This window comes from Etheostoma spectabile, chromosome 8 (genome assembly GCF_008692095.1).
Source record: "Etheostoma spectabile isolate EspeVRDwgs_2016 chromosome 8, UIUC_Espe_1.0, whole genome shotgun sequence".
Lineage (NCBI taxonomy): Eukaryota > Metazoa > Chordata > Actinopteri > Perciformes > Percidae > Etheostoma > Etheostoma spectabile.
In genome coordinates, this window is record NC_045740.1 from 2,214,269 (window position 1) to 2,221,728 (window position 7,460).

A 7,460-nucleotide genomic window follows, 5' to 3' on the forward strand; every position below is an offset into this window, starting at 1 on the left:
TCTTGGCTTCTTTATGCACATTAATTCAATTTATTTACCTGGGGTGCCCAAACTTTCGAGCCCCACTGTACACACAGCTGTCTGAGCAGAGAGAAATGCAATCTAGTGCCATGTTTTTCTCATCTCAGGTTTGGTGATTTCTGCACTCTGGCCCTCCCCTTTGTATTGTTTTCCAGTAATACAGAAACTCCCGTAAAACGTGTTGGAAAGTTCTTGAGCACGCCTTTAACATGATTTTTTGGGGAAATGATGGAAGTAGCATGGGTGAAGGTTGAAAGACTCGTGCCTTAATAAAGTGGAGCTACTTTGACTCATCATTTCAGCCCTTAACTATATAAATGATTTCTCCCAGAGTGATTCTTGCACATTCTTTAGCATCATGTTGAAATGTAAATATTCCCAGGATTGTTTTAGCCCATGAACCATCAAGCCACAGCATGTAAAATGTTATATATTTCTTGGCAGCATTGCACTCAAGGTGGTCAGTCCAAGTTCTCAGGGCTGCAGACTGACAGCTCTGTCTGCTGTCCAGAGCAACTGGTAGAACAGTACGGACTCACTTGAACATTCCCTTCTCTTTTGCACTTGGCATGAAATGTACATTTTACTGATGACCATGTTTAATATTTTTTTTATTTCTGGATGGGAATGTGCACCTTCCTAAATACAGTATGAGTCTGTACTGATATGTAGAGCACACATAATAATATTCAAACTTGCCTGTCTCTGTATCCAGGCCTAGACATTTTTTCCACTCTAAAATAGTTTACAAGCACTTGCATATGAGTTATGGATACAAAGCCATATCCACATGTATTGCATTAGTGGAAAATGGTAACTACTGCAATCGTTTTACATTTGTGTATGTATGTATTGTACAGTTCTGCCATCCAGCAGAGTTGCTGTATGTCACCACAGGAGTATGCAATGGGAGAAAAATCAGTAGAATTTGAAATAATATACCCAGAGCAACAAAGGCATAGATTATTAAAAAGGGGAAAGTTAAGTTGACCTGTACAAGCACTTTATGGTGTTGTTCGCCCAGTTAGTGCCGCTGGAAAAGCAGTTGGAACAGATCGCAGCAGTTTGCCCCATCTGAAATATACTGTTTGGATACACCGCAGGGAGATTTTGTAACGGTGGCTTGCTTGATCCTTGTGACTGGTTTTGAAATAAGTGCTAAGGGGCAGCCAGAAGCCAGTGTTCGGCACCAAATGGAGGGTTTGTTTAAGGACAGTGTTGTTAGCGATTGGTGATGTTAGCAGCTGGGAACAGTGAGGGTCGAGCTTGCCATTCATTCAGCTGTAAATACATCTAACACACTGGGGTAGCTTGTTAAGCTGTGGCTATACTGCAGGTCAAGGTTAAACAGCAGCAGTGTCCTTTCAACACATCACATCTCAAGCAGAAAACACATTCTTATTATCAACCAGGATGTCATGACCACTTGCTCATATCTTTCCCTGACAGATTTACTGTAAATAATATGCTTTTCAACACAAATGTTCCCTAAACAAATTGCTCAAGGCTTCAGCATGCAACCTTATTGTGTTTTACAGGTTATTAGAAACTAATATGTATCTAATACTTCTACATCAAATGGTAAACACTGCTTAATATATCAGACAAGTAAACAGACAGAAATGACTCACTTATGGAAAGTGTATGAGAAACAAAACATTAGGACATTATGACAGCTGGTCTAGTTAGACATACTGTACTTTAGAAAGAAGCCAAAATATTTAGGATTGAAGTTACCACGAAAGCTTTACAGTTTACTCGAGGTCTTGACAACAGTCAGTCCATGTGATCAAATTCAGATTTTTGGCGTTTTCGATGTTGCAAATGTGAAAATATCACCACACATTGTCAAGTTCTGTGCTTATTTTAAGTCCACAACACATGCACATGCAGTCACGCTTTCCATCACGTTATGATGATCTATAAACAGCAAGTGTGATGGCTGAGGTCAGCATAGACCTTTGAGGTAACATGCTCCAGGGTCACATTGCACCTTCTGCAGTTGTTCATGGTCACATTGTATGGGCTCTGTTTTGTGAGCATTTGTGAACATTTAATTATCATTTTTGACACTGAACACACTGTCAATGCAGAGCTCAGAGTCCACTGGGGATTATGCAACTTAGTGTTTTATTTCTCAACTTGATGCTGCAGTGGGTGTTTAATATCCTGACAGCCAAAGAGAAAGCTCATCTTGAGTAACGTCACAAGTCTTGTCAATTTAGAATTCGAATATGTGAGAAACACACGTCTCCCTTTGTGAGTGGAATAGATGAGTCCAGTTGTTTGGGAAAAATGGGACATATAGTGAGTAAAAAAACATCTTGCGCCATTAGCATCTTAGCCATTGTTCCCATCCATTGTTCCCATCCATTTCCATTTGATATGAAAATCTGTTATCTATAGTTGTGTAATCCTTTAAGTCTGCATTATTTTTGTCAAAATTAGATTGCAGTTATGAGGCAATACAGTGTGATATAGAAGTTTAAGTGAACTGCATTACCACATAACAACAATGTATTATTTCCATAGTCTAATGCAGGCATAATGTTTATGGTGATGGTTAGAGCAACTCAAGCTAATAGATTCGTTATGTGAATAATTGTTGGTAACCAATGGAGGTCTGAAATTGCGAGACTAATACATCAAAAATATAAACATTTATAGCATGCATTTTAAATTGGCTATACAAATGTAAAGTATGCATAATATTAGGAAGTAATATTTGCAAAGACAATAGTTTGGACCTTTCATGTCTAAACATGGGAGACAAAATGTGATTGTTCTAGACATATTGACCCTGAGATGACAAGGTAAGTGATCTGATCCTGACCTGACATAATGATTGAACTGTTAGCTATCATATGGCTCATCTGTCGTGGACGACAGCTAAAGTCCAATGTCAATCACTTCCCCTGTACTTTGGTCAATCTCCATAGCGATAAGAGGGCGCCGGCTATAGCATATCAGCTCTGAGTGATAAGGGTTCAGTGGAGTGTTTACACTGTAGGCACGGTCCAGACTGAGCTCATAGAGTGAACTATTCAAACAAATTGACAGGCAGAGCTGGTGGGTCAGCCCCATCAGCTCATATTCCTGCTCTAAGACCACCGTTATGCCCCTAAGGCCCTTCTCCTGACAGGCCTGTTAGCACTCAGACCACAGGATGGGTGGGTTAAACATTAACCTGTGGTCTGCTCTCTCTCACACACAAACACACACTGAATGATTATACAAACTGAGCTGGAAGTCATGTTGTCAGGGACCACAGTTGCATGGAAGACCTCAGGTTTTTTGATGAGGAAGGTAGGGAAGTAGTGTTTGTTTACTGAAGTTATTAATTTGTTTTTTTATATATTCAATTAACTATACTTACCAACAGTCTTTTAAAAATCACATCTTATAGACTGGTAGCAATACTGCAGACAGACAAATAGTATATAAGCAACTCTCTTCTGTCTCCTCTAATTGCCAAGGTATGTTTTCTTGTACTTTGGAAGGACTACAGTGATTTCAGTATTTTTTTTTCTTCCACACCTTGGTGAGGCAAGCCCATACACACCTTTAATATCTTGGTCTGCTGCCAGCTTTGTCTGTGATTTCTTGTCATCACAGTCTTTGCTGTTTGCTGTCCTCATCGTTCATGGATTTGAAAAAGCATTGAGCTTTATTGGATGCCGCAGAGACATTAGTTAGTCATGGAAGCTGTGTGATCTGTGATTATAATTTTCAGTTATCAACTGTAGCCTATGTAGATTTAGAGATGCCACAAGATCAGATAACTTGAAGTGCACTACTTCTTGAGTGATGGGTATCACTAACAAGACTATCAGCTCAACAGTGCCGGTGATTTATCGATACTTTTTGTAAAGATCTCAAACAGCTGTATAAACTAACTTCATGCTGTTGTGTTGTTTCCTGTTGGGAGAGTAGGAGGCTATCCACATGCCTGGCTCTCATTCAGAGTATGTTTATCTGCCTCGGCCAGAGCTTACTAGCAGTTTCATGGCCTGTCTGTCTAATGTTGGTCTTCACTGAGATGGATGAGCACAACATGGAGAGCTAGGTGCACATGCTAAGCAACTGTGCAGAAATCCATTGGACAGTATGGATATTTTTGCTCCACATATACATCCAACTCTGTGATCAGCAGCACAGAACTACTAATACACAAGTCTGTAATGGGATTTATTGATTTTCATGGTGAGAGATTGAATTCCTGTTATAGTTTGTAGCTGTCTTCACATGCCTGATGCCCGCCCTCCACCACTGATTTCAAAGCGTTATCCATGTGTTGGCATTGCCATAGCATCGCCATGGCGACCTTGTTGGCTCTTGGTTAGTGGTCTTTTGTTTAAACCCTAGCCCCTCCTCCCCTTTTGGGCCCTAATTCCAACCCTAACCCACACAAACATGTATGACTTTGCTCATCTTTCTCTTAGTGTGCACAGTGCCCTCAGCAGGCTTGGTTGAGTGATCACTTGAGAGGGCTTGACCTCAAAGACAAAGGCTTGCTGTTACCGTAGGAACCGCTGTTTTCCTTCTCTCTCTCTGCCTCACATGCTCACTCTGTCTCGCACGTTGCTGATAAAGACCCTGTAATGTAGCTTTCCTGACATTTCTCTAAACCCCCTTTGTCTCTCTCTGTCTTTCTATGTCTCAATCCACAATACTTCTGCAGTCTGCAGCTAAGCAGATCTGTGTGTTTACATTGTCATGTTCATGGTGGTGGAAAAATTAGCTTGGTCCACTTCATAGCTGCTGGTATTGAGTCATGCATTCAGAAAGGGACTCATGTCATGTTATTTGATAAGAAATCATATGATATATGATTATTCTTATTTATATGATATTCTGTAAATCCAAAGTTATCTCATCCTACCACTATATATAATGTACCCAGGTTAATGGAGTGTAATCTGAATAGACAGCATGGAGGTTAGTCAAACTGTAGCCAAGAAGCGTCTTTATTTTCCCTTGAAGCATTATTATGATGAGACAGTGCTGAGTGAAGTGAGTGAATGAAACAAGATGTCCTCTAAAGGAAGACCTGAGGGTCAGAAGCTAGCGGCTGAATGCTAAAGAGGTTTGCTTAGCAGAGCTAACACTGCCTCCTTTTATAATTACAAGTGGATGGAAGAGTGAGTAGCTCAGTAAAGCTGCCCGCTCACATGCCAGGATTCTTTTCATGTAAAGTAGTGTTTTTAACGGGAGGGAATCTTCAAGGTCAATTAGATTCAGTTTACTTCCTCTGGGCTGTGATTCATTATGTTACAATTCCTTTTATTGCATTGTGATTCTTTTTTTCTGCTTCTATATCCAGTTTTAAAACCTAAAAAACAATTCCTGTGCTGTCTTTCCAATGGCTCAAGCCCTAAAACATTTGTATTCATATTTATCCATTAGCCAATACACCATTACATTGCCAGTGTCTTGAATAGAGTACAGGGCTGCCAACTTTTCCCAAAACCTTGGAGTGAGATTTGGGGGGGCAACCCATATTTTGCCACGTACAAAGCAATTTTTTGGGTTCTTTATCCTTCAGGGTTTAAATTGTGATTTGTGATATGTGGGGGGGTGGGGTTCTCCCTAGGGGGGTCTGGGGGTATGCCCCCCCAGGAAAAAAAATTGAAAAATAAACCATTAAAGGGCACTTTCTGGAGAGTTTTTTTGCAAAAAAATGGAGAATCAAGTCTTACATGATATGTGCAAAACTGTAGGTTAAGAACCTTGCATTTGTAGTATCAACAGGTTTTACGGCATTCAGCATTTACATTTATACATTATTAACTTCTTATGATATAAGAACTGACCCAGACAACGTGCCAAACATATGAACCACATGAAGAGACAGTAGCAAATCTCATCAACAGCTGAGAAGATTTGGGTCTGTGGGGAACAGGTCCAGGGGTCCCTGGTGTTGGGACAAGGGACCCAAGTTAAATTAATGTTGAGGGATCAACTAAGACCACTGAAATTCTAAAGAATAAGAACCACTGATCTACATAAATTCTTATCCTTTAACCTTGTGCCAAGGTTCAGTAATGTTTGCCCTCATCCTCTGGGCCCCACTACTGGATTTACTTTTTGGGAAAAAAAGACTATTTGTTCATTTCATAAAACATCAAATTAATTATTTACAGTTACATTTAGAGATGCACCGAGGTTAGAGAGCACATAGTGGCCCAATGTTCAGTATAGTATATATATATAGTGTAATATTATAGTATATATAGTATAGTATATATAGTATAGCTCAGATGTGTTTCACCAGATTTCTGCCCATGTTTACAACTTTGTGCACATTCAAAATATAACTCCTCCCATCTCTGTTGGCCGAGATTTGGAGAGTTGTAATATAGTATATATAGTATATATAGTATATATAGTATATGGTGTAATATAGTCTGCTGTGCATGTCATTGCTCCGCTGATATGGTGGATCTCATTCAGACCGTCTGACAGACACAGACGCCCATTCGGGTCTCTGGTCTCTGACAAAGTTTAGAGGAGGCTGTACGCTGCGCATTATCGGAGGACTACACGGATGCAACGCGTCACTGTCCACAGCAGAGCAGGTCCACTAACATGAACTGAAGTTGCTACGCTACCAGCCGCGCTGCTCACCTCTATTGTTACAGAGAGTGGACACGAAGCGACGGACGGTCTGTGATACTCAGAGCTCATACCTAAAGCCGGGGAAATGGGATGGATCGTAAAAAAATGTTCTCAGTTTGCGACAATTCGAAACTTTCACAGACAGGGAGCGCTCTTGAACCCCCTCACAGTCTCTGAAAGCACAACTAGTGGCTAAACAGATAATCTATAGATAACTCATCTACAGAAATTTGACCGACCGGTTGGACACTTCAGCGTGAGAAATCGGGGGTGTGGCGTGTGCGGTGAAACCAGTCAAATGCGTGTGTCTCACGGCCAATGCGTGAGAGTTGGCAGCCCTGGAGTATAGTTTTAGTTTTAGAGTGTCGTATTGCCAAAATTCCTAACTTCAGTGTACCAGAACATACATACCAAGTTACCATCAAGTTCCCTCTTTAAAGTGCCCATATTATGAAAAAAACACTTTTTTCTGGGTATTAGGGTGTTGTTTTGTGTCTCTGGTGCTTCCACACGCATACAAACTTGGAAAAAAGAGTTTTGAGTGAGATACAGGTTTCTGAATGTCCTCTGCCTTCAGTGTCTGGGTGAGCTGTTCAAAATCCCTACGACTTTCTATGTAACTAGCCGCGACGAGGTGGCTAACCATAGCATGCTAGCGCTAGTATGCCAGCTCGTTCTCAATGGCAAAACACAACTACAACACACACTCGTTCACCATAATTTATAAAATGAACAGTAGCTAGCTGATTTATCATTACCTAGCTATTGCGGATGTGCCACTCCCAACAAAGTAATGAAGTGAGATGTCTCACTCTGTAGCT

General features: G+C 40.6%; 1 protein-coding gene across 2 annotated transcripts in view; it reads left to right on the top strand.

Annotated features, from left to right (window-relative positions):
* pparab (peroxisome proliferator-activated receptor alpha b) overlaps positions 1 to 7,460 on the top strand; it is a 50,721-nt gene that overhangs the window by 17,179 nt on the left and 26,082 nt on the right. The window contains exon 1 of one of the 2 annotated variants that reach the window (XM_032522729.1): positions 3,192 to 3,327. The exons of the other annotated variant lie outside the window; for it this stretch is intronic. The gene's annotated coding sequence lies outside the window, so the exon portion shown is untranslated. Of the gene's footprint in view, positions 1 to 3,191; positions 3,328 to 7,460 lie in introns of those variants that run through there. 2 annotated transcript variants of the gene reach the window in all.